The sequence below is a fragment of the Lissotriton vulgaris genome, chromosome 1_2 (genome assembly GCF_964263255.1).
Source record: "Lissotriton vulgaris chromosome 1_2, aLisVul1.2, whole genome shotgun sequence".
In the NCBI taxonomy this organism is placed as follows: Eukaryota; Metazoa; Chordata; class Amphibia; order Caudata; family Salamandridae; genus Lissotriton; species Lissotriton vulgaris.
The window spans coordinates 214654585-214670370 of record NC_141686.1 but is presented as its reverse complement, the minus strand read 5'-3'; the positions used below and the strand labels follow the sequence as shown (position 1 = coordinate 214670370).

At 47.8% G+C, this 15786-nt stretch overlaps 1 protein-coding gene across 3 annotated transcripts in view; it reads right to left on the bottom strand.

Moving 5' to 3' along the window:
* LOC147735027 (serine protease FAM111A-like) overlaps positions 1-15400 on the bottom strand; it is a 90194-nt gene extending 74794 nt beyond the window's left edge. Inside the window, exon 1 of one of the 3 annotated variants that reach the window (XM_086953121.1) lies at positions 15226-15400. The gene's annotated coding sequence lies outside the window, so the exon portion shown is untranslated. Of the gene's footprint in view, positions 1-4072; positions 4335-15225 lie in introns of those variants that run through there. The other 2 variants (XM_086953120.1, XM_086953122.1) reach the window with 2 other exon arrangements.
* Between the last annotated feature and the right edge of the window lie 386 nt (positions 15401-15786).

The window sequence follows — 15786 nt, the reverse complement described above, 5'->3', positions numbered from 1 at the left end:
AAAGAAAGTCTCAAAAGTGCACCCATGGTATATGTCCTTGCATTAAGTGCAGCTATACGACTTTGGTGAATTCCCAAGAATTTACAGAAGCAAGATAAGAAATTGTATTCCTGGAAAATATTAGTGTACTGCATTATAGCATGAGCAAATCTTTGTTTTTAGATTTGCTCATACGAATATCTGAGTGTTTGCAAGTTCACTTTCCCTCCAACCACTTTTTTCCAACTCTGGAAGAAGGTTTAGGTCTGCCATTGTCAGGAGTAAATTTCAAACATTTCTCAGTATGGGAAAGGATTAGAGAAGATTTGTTGAAACCCCTTAAAACATGCAAGATAGTAGGTTTGCACAGAAGAAAATGGGCATTCTAACCCTGGAACTATTGCTTACCACTACCTTCAGCCCCATTATGTAGATCTGCGGAAACGTGACAACATAAGGGGATTGCAAGTATTCAAACACTGCTATTGTATAAGCCCTAGCACAATCAGAGCGGACAGATCAGAGCTCTTATATAAAGAGATTGCTGCCATGATTTGTTGCAGCCCAAAATGGCACCAAAGAGATAAGAGGATTTTGTTACAGGACAACGTGCCCCATGGACAAGTAGATACTTTATTAAATTCTACTCCCCTGACTGTTTTACTTCAAAAGCTGCATGAATGCACTTTAGGGGTGGTGCAGCTATTTCAATGCAGACAGTAGAACATCTTTGTGCAACAAAAAAGGGCGCTTTTTTAGGTTTTGCCTGCACAGCATTTGTGAAATTTATAGTATTTAAAATAAATCTTAAAAGGGGTTTAAATCCCGCCCCCTTGCTTTCCATTAATTCTGTGCTTACCACTTACTTTTGCTCCTTTTCTATTGGCTGTAGCATAATATTTCCTGTTCCTTGTGTGCTTCTCATATCAGGCATTTCTGTTTAATCCTAGACAAGCTCTAAACCAGTGCTGTTCATTTAGTTTGTCTTTATTTTAACCAGCTCACGTCACAAACCATCCCTAATAAATGCCATTCTCACAATGGCCGCCCCACTTGTTATGTCCTGCGCTCAGAATTCTCACAGCAGATTGTAGACCTGTAGTCTCCGCCAGTGCTTTGCCTGCACAATTCAAAATGTGTTCAGAATAGCTCCAGCACTAAATCAGCATAATTTATGGCTGCATGTGGGAAAATAAGGGACCATTTACAGCTTGCAAAAAAAAAAAAAAATTTCGACATGTTCAAGTGTATTAATATTTTTGAAACTTCTGAGTACATTTTTTGTGGCAGTTTTTCATCAAGTAGCTGCTTTCATACAGCATTTGTGTGAACAAATACATGTGGCCGACTCTTCTCTGTTAATTGTGTGCGCTTCAGAAATGTTTGTGGAGTAGGTGGAAACTGTTGTAATGAAGTGCCTCAGCTAGTAACGGCTTTTCACAGTGTGGGGGGATTATTATTGTCTAAATCAGAACATGGGTAAAGGCTAGAGGACAGAAACTAAAATGTACTAATTTGCAGTGACAGATAGCAGTATTTTTAGCAGCTTTATGCTCTCAGCGGGTGCAGTGCCTATGGTCGCTGATACTGCAATGCCCACTCCGTGGAATTTCCGCCCTTTGTCCTGGGTATGGCAGACAAGCATATTTTTACAGTCTGGGGACTACCTCTCTACATGGAGCCTGCTGCAGTAAGGGCTTTATGCACCCACACTTTCTCTGAAGTAAAATAGTGTTACTTCTAAAGGGTCCGGGCATACGTGGTCTGCACCAGTGATGCCCACTCTGGGGGGTTCATCACCCAAACTCTACCCAAGGTCACCCGTGGTGTGCTTTTGGCCTGGGGAGCTTTACATCACACTCACTGGAAACTCGTGCAAACTCGTTTCTCCGTTTCTCCCTTTGCGCCTCCCAGTTCTACCGATACTTGCAAATACGACATGCCCTCCACTCTCACATTTCAGATGGCACCTCCCTACCTGAGTGTAGCCCGCCCGAAACTAAGACCATGACCGGTAATCTAGGGAAGGGGCAGGGCACAAGTCCTAAAAAAAGAAGTGGGAGGACGCAGACGTCACGACAGGAAGTGACGCCACGAAAGGTGGCTTGCACTCAGTTGCAATTTATAGTTATCGAGCTCCCAGTAAAGTAAGTGGGGAAACGCCGTCCACCCGCGTGGTACCCCGACTCGAGCCCTGGGAAGGGGGAATCTCCTGTATCTATTGTTCTCTTTTCAATAACACCCCTAACACACAATCACACCCCAGGGACAGATCGGAGGGTTGGCTTGGGTCTTTGGAGGACGCCAATTGGAGGGACGCATTGATGGCTCCCAAAACAGTCACAGCCTCAGCAAGGCTTCACAATGCCTATCTTGCGCCGCTGCGTCTCCATCGCGCTGGGCTCCGACCTGATGCATCATACCCCTGCTGCAGCCATCTAAAATCTGACTTTTATCACATGGTGTGGCGTTGCTCCGCTATTACATGATACTGGGAGTCAGTAACTGGGGAACTCACTGAGGTTCTAGGCTGGGAGGTTCCTCTTAACCTAATGAATGTTTTGATAGGTATCACTGAGGGGCTGGATGGTTCCAGAGCTGAAAAACTCTCTCAACACGGCACTGATGGTGGCCAAAAGAGTTACTGCGGCTAACCTCAGCTGCCCCCACCATGACGCGCTGGCGTAGAGGGGTGGACTGGTGCGCCGCCCAGGAGCGACCCCTGTATGAGGCAAGAGGCTGCCCGAAAAATTTCCGTAGAATGTGAGGCAAATGGATTGGGGTGGTGGAAGTAGGGTGACCAGACGTCCCAGTTTTCCCAGGACGGTCCCTGTTTTTGGAGAAGTGTCCCCGTGTCCCGACACTTTTCTCCAAGTGACTCAAATGTCCCCGTTTTCAACCAGTGTCCCAGGTAAACACAGAAATGTCCCTGTTTTTCATTGTTCCAGTTGAGCATGTGCACGCATGCTCTCTTTGCTCTGGCATTTGCTAGCCTCTGATGTTTTATTGATTTTTGGCAGATATATGCTGTAGTCCTTAAACGTGTAAATATAGTAAGAAGTACTAATGCTGCTGTGTAAAGAAGAGGGGTGCCAATAAAAGACCTCAGATTTGTTGTCTGTAATGCTTCATCTCGGTTTGTGGAGGGAGCTGTCATTGTTGTCCCTTTTCTATGTCTATGAGAGCTGTCAAATAATCCTACTTTTATGTCGATGTTTACTGCAAACCGTCATCCTACTTCTATGTCTATGACCTGTCCCCGTTTTTTGTTTTGAGAATCTGGTCACCCTAGGTGGAAGACTAATACACTTCAATGGATACTCGAGGTTTGGATTGGGTGCAACACTGTTTTTATTTCTGCCTTGTCTATCAGTTCCTTTATGCGGGTGTTATGTCCCCTTCTATTTGCCTTGCACGGCCAAATGTACGAACAGCTGGCATTTTTATTCTTTGTTGGTTTCTTATAAAATCAATAAATTTGGTTATAAAAAAAATAACGCATACCCTCCTGGCAGCGCCGGAGGTTCAGACATGCACCCCGCTCGTGTTGTTAACCCCTTAGAATAGGTATCAGCTCCTTGTCGACTACCTCCCAGTGACTCCTCCGCCTGCTCCCCCAAGAGGCACAAACCTAACTTACAACAAACATCAAAAAAGCAGCGTATTATTATAACAAAGGTAATGCATTTACCAATGTCTGTTATCTCGTTTTCATAGATTTCACAGCTTTGTTTTTACTGGTGATAAAGTGTCACTCAAAGTATCATACATAAGGCAATGGAAAGTCACACCGAAGCACACATTGACCATCCAAATCTTACTCAAAGAGACACGGACATCTCGCTATGGTTGCCTCCTGTAAAGTCGCTCAACAATCGTCAATTAATGGAATCTGGCGTCATTTTAAGTTATATTAGCGGGGCCTCATACATTCCCTTTCTGCCCCAGCACGTCTTAGAATAGGACCGACTGGAGTACAGTTTAGGCGGCTTTCCGAGATCTGTCCACCGTCGGATTTAATATTTTGTTTTAAGAAGGGAATTTGTAATTTTGTAGCAGCTTTGACTCTGCCAGATAAATCAGTAATCGTTACCTTGATACGTTCTGATATCAGAGCTGTGTTGAGGCGGAGATGAGCAGGGCGCGAACCTTCCTCAGACTGTGAGAGGAGAGAGGCTGACAAGCACAGCTGCTCTTTGAAAACCGCGCCAGCATACTGTGGATGTGTTTCAGCAACTATGACGTTTAACTGCACCGCAGTTTATTGGTTCAGCATGTCATCGACATCTTGACCGGTTGGTTGCTATTGATAGATCAAACACGTCAGCCGTTGGAATGCCTTCAGTTTCAATTCCTTGTTTGTGGGCGGAGCCAGCTGTTGTAACGTTTCCGCCTTTCCTGGAACACGTGACTGCATTAGAGCACAGTGGCGTTCAACCCCGAGCCTCAATGCAGATGAAAAGTCAAGTAAATTCTCCCTTTTGTCTGCAAAACTCACCTTGAGTACTGCTACAATAAAACACAGGGAGCGCGCACTGCTGCAAATTCAAAACCTGAGTGACACTTTCTTGCTAGCAAAAATATGCAATGAAGAAGAGGGAATCATATAAATATCAGAAATTACACCCATTTGAGTATAGCTGCTAATGTTTTAGAATGCTTATGTGTGACCTTTTCATAGACTCAGTGGATTTACAAGAGTCTGGCAAGAACTAGATGTGTAACACTAATTAGGTCAATGGAAATAAACAAATATCAGAAATCACACTCATTTGAGCAACAAGTAAGTCAAACTCTGCAGCAGGTAATTTTGAGGCTATTATTTAATTTCTAGAAAAATCAGCACCCTCCACCGCAACCTCAGCTTTAGGTGCGGCCAAACCATATGTAACTGTAATATAGTTGACAGTCTAGTAGCTGGGGTGGGCGGAGCTAGGTGGGCTGAGGGGAAGAGGAGGAGTCAGGACAGGATGAGGGCAGTTAGAGTAGGGACAGGGTTGAGACAAGTGGTATAGAAATAAAGCTCTGAAAGATAAGAACCTGTGTCTGTGGTTCTTTGTAGCAGGATGCTACAACTGGCGACAAGAGTGGGATGAGCAAAACCCACAACCCACAGCACCTCGTGAAAGCACCCTGTCCCGGGCAGCTGTCGAGATCGAGCTGTCGAATACGACTGAGCTGCCGCCTAAACTGAAGAGGCTAACAGCAGGCGACCCTGCCCCTCTGCAGACTGTGAGGGAGCCGAGAAGAGGGGCCGAGAAGAGCGCTGAAACGCTCGGAGCCAAAGAAGAGTCCTTCGTGCTCAAAACGCGAATCACGCCGGAAGCGTGTGGGGTGAGTGACCCTCATAAAGACAGGAGTCGGGAGCCCACTCCGACCCTGCTGTGCCCCCAGAGAACAGGAAGAAGTGCCCAGCGGTGGGAGAATCCGTCCCTGAAGGACCGGCTGAAGAGCGCGACTGAGCGCCTGAGAACCGGGGCTCGAATGCCCGCGATCGAGAAAACCTCACACCCGATGCGTGAGATTTGGCATGGTGTCGGTGCCGAAGCGCGCGAAGAGTGCAGCGTAAGGTGGGAGCCCACCCCAACCTCACCTGGTGGCCGTGGCAAGCAGAGGAAAGCGAATCCTGGTGAGTGCTGTCCCTGGAAAGTGCCTGGTGAAGAGTTGTGATTGAGGAGAGCAAGCCTCGTGGATGACTGGTGGCGGCCATTTTGAAGTCAGGCATTTGGGAAGGACATCCCTGTGTAGTGTGAAGGCAGCCATTTTGAAGTCAGGCACTGGGCAAAGAAACAAGCATTGGCACCAGAAAATAAACAAGCATTGGCAAATAAACAAGCATTGGCAAGTAAACAAGCATTGGCAAATAAACAAGCATTGGCAATAGAAACAAGCACTGGCGAGGACCAAACAAGCATTGGCGAAGACCAAACAAGCATTGGCGAAAACCGAACAAGCATTGATAAGAGCAAATAAACAAGCATTGGCTAATAGAAAGAAACAAGCACTGTCAAGAGCCAATAAACAAACATTGGCGAGAAACCGCAAACCAGCACGAGCACCTACAAAGGTGATGCAACAAACATTGGCCAATGCAAGTGAGGAAAAGAAACGAGCACAGATGCATGCAAGAGCCAGGTAAAAAACGACAAGTGGACATCAATAATCACGAGCAAATGCAAGGGGTATAATAAGAAAACAAGCACAAGCAGACGCAAACAACGGGTAAAGGTGATGGTGAACACACACTGAAGAGCGTAAAAGAGAGGAGCTGCTGGACAGAACCGCACGAAGTTCAGAAGAGGGCAAGACTGCGAAAGACAGTCCCAGAAATAAGCACAACACTCACTGAAGTGAGTGGAGGACCTGCGCCAGTGCACAGGGAACGCCCGAACGAACAAAGATGTCAAACGTGCCCAGCATCACCGCGGAAAAGGTGGTAACCACCTGCCACTAGCATGCGACTCGAAAGAAAAGGAACCTTGTGTCTAGCACAGTGCTGCTGGGTGGTGGACACTTCGGAACGCACAAAATCTAAGTGATTCACTGGCACATACTGTGATGATTGCAAAGACTATCAACGTCCCAGCACATGACCAGACCGAAGGTTTTGACTAAAGAGGATCAGCTAAGAAGACGAGAAGACGAGTGAACAGCCCGTGCCCTGCAAATATAATCCATCAGAATCCTCCTCTCATGGCGGGGGAAGAAATAGCACAACGGTTCAATCCCTGCATTGAAGTAACACGCCCAGGGGTGCAGACGGTCACCTGGAGTCTGTGTCTCAAACGGAACCAATGGCTGGCAACATTGGGTGACTTCCTGGACGCCCATGGTGAACAAAGAGAGAGGAAACGTTTAATGCTGCTCCTCCATTTGGTGGGTCCTGAGGGCCGATGCCCAATCAAAACATTTTCCAAAGAAGACACAGAAATCTATGAAAGACTCCAAGAGAAGCTATGTGCCCGTCTCTCCGCACAAGCGGAAGTGGATCATGAGCGCATCGCTTTCAACACAGCTCGGCAGGAACCAGGCGAACCATTGCCAACTTTCATCATTCGGTTGCAAAACCTGGTACAAGGCTGCCACTTTAACACCTTTACGAATGAGGACGCAGTTCGACTCCGGATAATTGAAGGCTGCGCAAACCCCGACACAAAGCTCAAGATCCTGCGAGGAAATTGGTCATTAGAAGAAATCATTAGGAAGGCTGAAATTGGAATACACGTCAAGGCAAGAGACAGATCAAAGGACCTGCCCCTGAAGGCAACAGATCAAGATGCCTGGACGGATGAAACTCGGAAAATGCACAAAACAAAAAGGAAAGAGAGGGAAGGCAGACCAGTGAAAAGACAACGAGAGAGACAAAGTGAAAAGGAGCACTCCGAGTCAATCAGTCAAAGGACAACCTCAAGGAGTTCGTCACCCTCAAGGTGTCATTCAAAGTCTGACGAGGAGGGAGCGTCAAGTGGGACAGATCGCACTCCTGGACAAGAAGGCAACCTGCACAACAAGAGAGTAAGGAAGACAAACTATAGAAGAAGAAATCAAAATGGTCAAAACTGGAAGTTGGCGCAGGAACATTCTTCGCCAAGTTGTGAAGATGAGTCTGAAGGAACATCCAGCAGGAAAACACATCACACCCATATCATGGGTGTCCGAGCACCAAATAAGTGGGAAGAAGAAATAGGTCGCATAAGACGAACTGACCCTCCCCAACAACGAACAGGAAAAGACCAACGCATCAATGGCACCTGGGACAACGAAGAAACTGAGAAGAAGTCGTTGACATGTGAGAAAGGCAAAGATGGAAAACCTCAAGATCAAACACAAAGAACAAGCACGTGGTTGTTGAACAACTTCTCAAATGAAACAACGCCAAAGACAAGTCGACGAAGGCGCCCGGAGAAGCGTCTTAAAGACAACCCTGAGTCAAAGAACAACGTGTCACGGCCTACTCATTTCAGACATCCATTACTCGATACACTCTCAAAGGAACGCTTTAAAAGGAGTATGGCCAGGAACTCCTCTGATTCAGAGAGCGCGTCCGTCCGATCCTGGAAGTCGACAAAAGACTTCTTTGACCCAGAAAGCACGTCTATGGCCAGGAACTCCTCTGGTTCAGAGAGCGCGTCTGTCCGATCCTGGAAGTCGACAAGAGACTTCTCTGACCCAGAGAGCACATCTGTTCAATCCCGTGAGTCGACTGAGTCATGGTCCCGAACACAGCCATGGCGTCAACCACCCGAACGCACCATGAAACCAAAGGACATCCTTCCCGTCAAGAGCAACATGTCACACACTAAGGTCTCTGAATACTCAGTCACGCCACAAGACAACCTGTCATGTCAGTACAAAAGGGGGTGGTGATGGACAGAGCATCTGAATCAATCAAACACTCACACCCAGTCAAAAGATCTGGATTTAATCCATCACCGTTCTTTAGCCCACTCTGCCACCCCAGTACAGACATGGCCATATGCAAATCAGTCTGACCCTGTGCCTCATGGGAACAGTCCAGCCCGAACTGCCTAGCCATATCTTCCCTGGACCGGAAACAAGCTTCCGAGGACTGGTTTCTGGCACTCCAGCCGTCTTCAGCCCGGCTTGCTTGAATCCAGTGGCAAAGTGAGCAAGGGACTCACGTCTGAGCATACCCTGCCACACTTATGGCGGCCAAAAGCGGCACAATGACATTGTTCTACATTCTGTCCATCAACTGTGGTTTTTGCAATTTTCACCCCGAGTGTGCTGGGTATACTCAGACGTGAGTCCCAGGCTCTCCACACCACTGGAGTCAAGCTATCCAGGCTGATGAAGGCTGATAGCCAGAAACCGGTCCTTGGATGCTTGATTCCGGTCTGGGAAAGACATGGCTTGGTAGTTCGGACTGGACTGTTCCCATGAGGCACAGGGTCAGAGCTGATTTGCATATAGCCAGTATCTAACCCAGGGTGGTGTGAAGTGCAAAAAAACGATGGATTTAGGCCCAGATACTTGTACTGGGGTGAATGTATGACATTGTTCTACATTCTGTCCATCAACTGTGGTTTTTGCAATTTTTACCCCGAGAGTGTTGGGTATACTCAGACGTGAGTCCTAGGCTCTCCCCACCACTGGAGTCAAGCTATCCAGGCTGATGAAGGCTGATAGCAAGAAACCAGTCCTTGGATGCTTGATCCGGTCTGGGAAAGACATGGCTTGGTAGTTCAGACTGGACTGTTCCCATGAGGCACAGGGTCAGAGCTGATTTGCATATAGCCAGTGTCTAACCCAGGGTGGTGTGAAGTGCAAAAAAACGTTGGATTTAGGCCCAGATCCTTGTACTGGGGTGAGTGTATGACATTGTTCTACATTCTGTCCATCAACTGTGGTTTTTGCAATTTTCACCCCGAGTGTGCTGGGTATACTCAGACGTGAGTCCCAGGCTCTCCACACCACTGGAATCAAGCTATCCAGGCTGATGAAGGCTAATAGCCAGAAACCGGTCCTTGAATGCTTGATTACGGTCTGGGAAAGACATGGCTTGGTAGTTCGGACTGGACTGTTCCCATGAGGCACAGGGTCAGAGCTGATTTGCATATAGCCAGTGTCTAACCCAGGGTGGTGTGAAGTGCAAAAAAACGATGGATTTAGGCCCAGATCCTTGTACTGGGGTGAATGTACGACATTGTTCTACATTCTGTCAATCAACTGTGGTTTTTGCAATTTTCACCCCGAATGTGCTGGGTATACTCAGACGTGAGTCCCAGGATCTCCACACCACTGGAGTCAAGCTATCCAGGCTGATGAAGGCTGATAGCCAGAAACCGGTCCTTGGATGCTTGATTCCGGTCTGGGAAAGACATGGCTTGGTAGTTCGGACTGGACTGTTCCCATGAGGCACAGGGTCAGAGCTGATTTGCATATAGCCAGTGTCTAACCCAGGGTGGTGTGAAGTGCAAAAACACGATGGATTTAGGCCCAGATCCTTGTACTGGGGTGAATGTATGACATTGTTCTACATTCTGTCCATCAACTGTGGTTTTTGCAATTTTCACCCTGAGTGTGCTGGGTATACTCAGACGTGAGTCCCAGGCTCTCCACACCACTGGAGTCAAGCTATGCAGGCTGATGAAGGCTGATAGCCAGAAACCGGTCCTTGGATGCTTGATTCCGGTCTGGGAAAGACATGGCTTGGTAGTTCGGACTGGACTATTCCCATGAGGCACAGGGTCAGAGCTGATTTGCATATAGCCAGTGTCTAACCCAGGGTGGTGTGAAGTGCAAAAACACAATGGATTTAGGCCCAGATCCTTGTACTGGGGTGAATGTATGACATTGTTCTACATTCTGTCCATCAACTGTGGTTTTTGCAATTTTCACCCCGAGTGTGCTGGGTATACTCAGACGTGAGTCCCAGGCTCTCCACACTACTGGAGTCAAGCTATCCAGGCTGATAGCCAGAAACCGGTCCTTGGATGCTTGATTCCGGTCTGGGAAAGACATGGCTTGGTAGTTCGGACTGGACTGTTCCCATGATGCACAGGGTCAGAGCTGATTTGCATATAGCCAGTGTCTAACCCAGGGTGATGTGAAGTGCAAAAAACGATGGATTTAGGCCCAGATCCTTGTACTGGGGTGAATGTATGACATTGTTCTACATTCTGTCCATCAACTGTGGTTTTTGCAATTTTCACCCCGAGTGTGCTGGGTATACTCAAACGTGAGTCCCAGGCTCTCCCCACCACTGGAGTCAAGCTATCCAGGCTGATGAAGGCTGATAGCCAGAAACCGGTCCTTGGATGCTTGATTCCGGTCTGGGAAAGACATGGCTTGGTAGTTCGGACTGGACTGTTCCCATGAGGCACAGGGTCAGAGCTGATTTGCATATAGCCAGTGTCTAACCCAGGGTGGTGTGAAGTGCAAAAACACGATGGATTTAGGCCCAGATCCTTGTACTGGGGTGAATGTATGACATTGTTCTACATTCTGTCCATCAACTGTGGTTTTTGCAATTTTCACCCTGAGTGTGCTGGGTATACTCAGACGTGAGTCCCAGGCTCTCCACACCACTGGAGTCAAGCTATCCAGGCTGATGAAGGCTGATAGCCAGAAACCGGTCCTTGGATGCTTGATTCCGGTCTGGGACAGACATGGCTTGGTAGTGCGGACTGGACTGTTCCCATGAGGCACAGGGTCAGAGCTGATTTGCATATAGCCAGTGTCTAACCCAGGGTGGTGTGAAGTGCAAAAAAACGATGGATTTAGGCCCAGATCCTTGTACTGGGGTGAATGTTTGACATTGTTCTACATTCTGTCCATCAACTGTGGTTTTTGCAATTTTCACCCCGAGTGTGCTGGGTATACTCAGACGTGAGTCCCAGGCTCTCCACACTACTGGAGTCAAGCTATCCAGGCTGATAGCCAGAAACCGGTCCTTGGATGCTTGATTCCGGTCTGGGAAAGACATGGCTTGGTAGTTCGGACTGGACTGTTCCCATGAGGCACAGGGTCAGAGCTGATTTGCATATAGCCAGTGTCTAACCCAGGGTGGTGTGAAGTGCAAAAAAACGATGGATTTAGGCCCAGATCCTTGTACTGGGGTGAATGTATGACATTGTTCTACATTCTGTCCATCAACTGTGGTTTTTGCAATTTTCACCCCGAGTGTGCTGGGTATACTCAGACGTGAGTCCCAGGCTCTCCACACCACTGGAGTCAAGCTATCCAGGCTGATGAAGGCTGATAGCCAGAAACCGGTCCTTGGATGCTTGATTCCGGTCTGGGAAAGACATGGCTTGGTAGTTCGGACTGGACTGTTACCATGAGGCACGGGGTCAGAGCTGATTTGCATATAGCCAGTGTCTAACCCAGGGTGGTGTGAAATGCAAAATCACGATGGATTTAGGCCCAGATCCTTGTACTGGGGTGAATGTATGACATTGTTCTACATTCTGTCCATCAACTGTGGTTTTTGCAATTTTCACCCGAGTGTGCTGGGTATACTCAGACGTGAGTCCCAGGCTCTCCACACCACTGGAGTCAAGCTATCCAGGCTGATGAAGGCTGATAGCCAGAAACCGGTCCTTGGATGCTTGATTCCGGTCTGGGAAAGACATGGCTTGGTAGTTCGGACTGGACTGTTCCCATGAGGCACAGGGTCAGAGCTGATTTGCATATAGCCAGTGTCTAACCCAGGGTGGTGTGAAGTGCAAAAAAACGATAGATTTAGGCCCAGATCCTTGTACTGGGGTGAATGTATGACATTGTTCTACATTCTGTCCATCAACTGTGGTTTTTGCAATTTTCACCCCGAGTGTGCTGGGTAAACTCAGACGTGAGTCCCAGGCTCTCCACACCACTGGAGTCAAGCTATCCAGGCTGATGAAGGCTAATAGCCAGAAACCGGTCCTTGGATGCTTGATTTCGGTCTGGGAAAGACATGGCTTGGTAGTTCGGACTGGACTGTTCCCATGAGGCACAGGGTCAGAGCTGATTTGCATATAGCCAGTGTCTAACCCAGGGTGGTGTGAAGTGCAAAAAAACGATGGATTTAGGCCCAGATCCTTGTACTGGGGTGAATGTATGACATTGTTCTACATTCTGTCCATCAACTGTGGTTTTTGCAATTTTCACCCCGAGTGTGCTGGGTATACTCAGACGTGAGTCCCAGGCTCTCCACACCACTGGAGTCAAGCTATCCAGGCTGATGAAGGCTGATAGCCAGAAACCGGTCCTTGGATGCTTGATTCCGGTCTGGGAAAGACATGGCTTGGTAGTTCGGACTGGACTGTTCCCAAGAGGCACAGGGTCTGAGCTGATTTGCATATAGCCAGTGTCTAACCCAGGGTGATGTGAAGTGCAAAAAAACGATGGATTTAGGCCCAGATCCTTGTACTGGGGTGAATGTATGACATTGTTCTACATTCTGTCCATCAACTGTGGTTTTTGCAATTTTCACCCCAAGTGTGCTGGGTATACTCAGACGTGAGTCCCAGGCTCTCCACACCACTGGAGTCAAGCTATCCAGGCTGATGAAGGCTGATAGCCAGAAACCGGTCCTTGGATGCTTGATTCCGGTCTGGGAAAGACATGGCTTGGTAGTTCGGACTGGACTGTTCCCATGAGGCACAGGGTCAGAGCTGATTTGCATATAGCCAGTGTCTAACCCAGGGTGGTGTGAAGTGCAAAAAAACGATGGATTTAGGCCCAGATCCTTGTACTGGGGTGAATGTATGACATTGTTCTACATTCTGTCCATCAACTGTGGTTTTTGCAATTTTCACCCCGAGTGTGCTGGGTATACTCAGACGTGAGTCCCAGGCTCTCCACACCACTGGAGTCAAGCTATCCAGGCTGATGAAGGCTGATAGCCAGAAACCGGTCCTTGGATGCTTGATTCCGGTCTGGGAAAGACATGGCTTGGTAGTTCGGACTGGACTGTTCCCAAGAGGCACAGGGTCTGAGCTGATTTGCATATAGCCAGTGTCTAACCCAGGGTGGTGTGAAGTGCAAAAAAACGATGGATTTAGGCCCAGATCCTTGTACTGGGGTGAATGTATGACATTGTTCTACATTCTGTCCATCAACTGTGGTTTTTGCAATTTTCACCCCGAGTGTGCTGGGTATACTCAGACGTGAGTCCCAGGCTCTCCACACCACTGGAGTCAAGCTATCCAGGCTGATGAAGGCTGATAGCCAGAAACCGGTCCTTGGATGCTTGATTCCGGTCTGGGAAAGACATGGCTTGGTAGTTCGGACTGGACTGTTCCCATGAGGCACAGGGTCAGAGCTGATTTGCATATAGCCAGTGTCTAACCCAGGGTGGTGTGAAGTGCAATAAAACAATGGATTTAGGCCCAGATCCTTGTACTGGGGTGAATGTATGACAGTGTTCTACATTCTGTCCATCAACTGTGGTTTTTGCAATTTTCAACCTGTCGTGTCAGTCACAAGTATATCCGGACATAGATCAGACACCGTCACCCCTGAAGGGATCCGCGAGGCTGACTCAAAGGACCTACAAAAGGAAAACAGAGACAGTGGACCTTAGTCACCGGATGGGAAGGGACCAGCCAGTCACTCCGCAAGGAAAGCTGGACGTGTCAGTAGAGAGAGATCATCATCGGATGAGAGAGAGACATGCCTATGCACAGATAGCCCACGAGTTCGCCAGACAACCCGAGGCCGCGAATGAGTTATCAAACCAAACCAAGACAGTCTCGTCAGATAGTACCGTACTGTCTGGTATACATGACCCTGAATTGGAGGACAGTGTTGCCCTTGACCGGACAAGACAAAAGGAAGTTAAAGTAGATGCGGGTGCTCAGAAGAGGACCAGAACATTATCCACTCATGAAAGAGACCGAGCATCTGAACCAACAGCAGTTACACCACAGGAAGGAAACATGATGACTGCGGAGTGTAAGAGTAAACAGTTCACACGCAAAGTGGTCAATAATGCCCTGATTAAGACAACGGAAAGATTGATCAAAACCAAGCCCACCACTGATTCGACACTACTGAGGCTTGAAGAACAGGCTGTCCACCGACCCGTGTGGTGGATTGAAGAATTGCGAACACTGAAGACATTAATCTCATTTTGTTAAGAAAGGGGGAGATGTAATATAGTTGACAGTCTAGTAGCTGGGGTGGGCGGAGCTAGGTGGGCTGAGGTGAAGAGGAGGAGTCAGGACAGGATGAGGGCAGTTAGAGTAGGGACAGGGTTGAGACAAGTGGTATAGAAATAAAGCTCTGAAAGATAAGAACCTGTGGCTGTGGTTCTTTGTAGCAGGATGCTACAGTAACAAAGGGATCTCTGTGACAAAAACTGCAACTCACTGAGCTATCCACATACAATACAGTACAATACGATATGCTTTTTTGAAGGTGGCATAATAACCTTCTACGCTACTTAATGGTGGGGTTGAAAACTGCCAGTAGAGAAAACGCTGACCTCTCTCCAGCGGGAAGGAACAATAATCACATGATTTATCTGACTTAGCAAGTCTAACTGTGCTGAGAAAAAAAAAAGGGTGATGCTTCGACTAGTGTCACTGTCAAGCAAGGATGTTAAACACTTTGCACTACTAATAAATCAGCAAAATTGCTTTTTTCGACAAAACGTAGCGCATTTTCAGCACAGACAGACAACTCTAGTGTGCCCATTTGCAAAGCCCTATGCCCTGCTGGAGCCCCCTAATAATTTCCCTAACAAACATTCTAAATGTCAGCAGCAGGAGATTATTACATTAATATCTGACTAACCTGAATCTCTTTACAGCTGTCAGAACAATGCACAAAGAAGAGCTGCTGGCCTGGCACCGCGTGGATCTCTAGCCTGTCTGTTCTTCAGAGAGTCAGACAGTGAGCTCTGCTGCAGTGTCTCAGCCTGTGCCATCTGCTCTCACTATGAGACTCACAATGGCGTGGTGTGTCTGGGGCAGAAGTTGGGCTCTGCTGGGCTGGACACAGCAATAGCGCATCATGTCGAGGTTAGGAAGAGGTGAGCACATGATTGATTCTAGAACACCGGCTTCCTCCTTTAACTCCATGCAGGAGGGGAATTCCTGTGTGCCCTGGGACCCGGCTGGCTGGCAGGAAATGCAACATCCTGCACAGCATGGGCACTGACCGGACATGTCTTCTCTGCAACAGTGTGTCCATGTGGGACCTGATGTGACCCGGGGAACAGTAACAGCACAGCAAGCAGGGTTGGTGGAACTAGTTTTGAGATTCTTTGGCATATAAGAAAGCCTTCTATTTATTTATTTATTTTGAAAGTTTTATATAGCGCGAACATGACCACCGAAGGTATAAGAGCGCTTA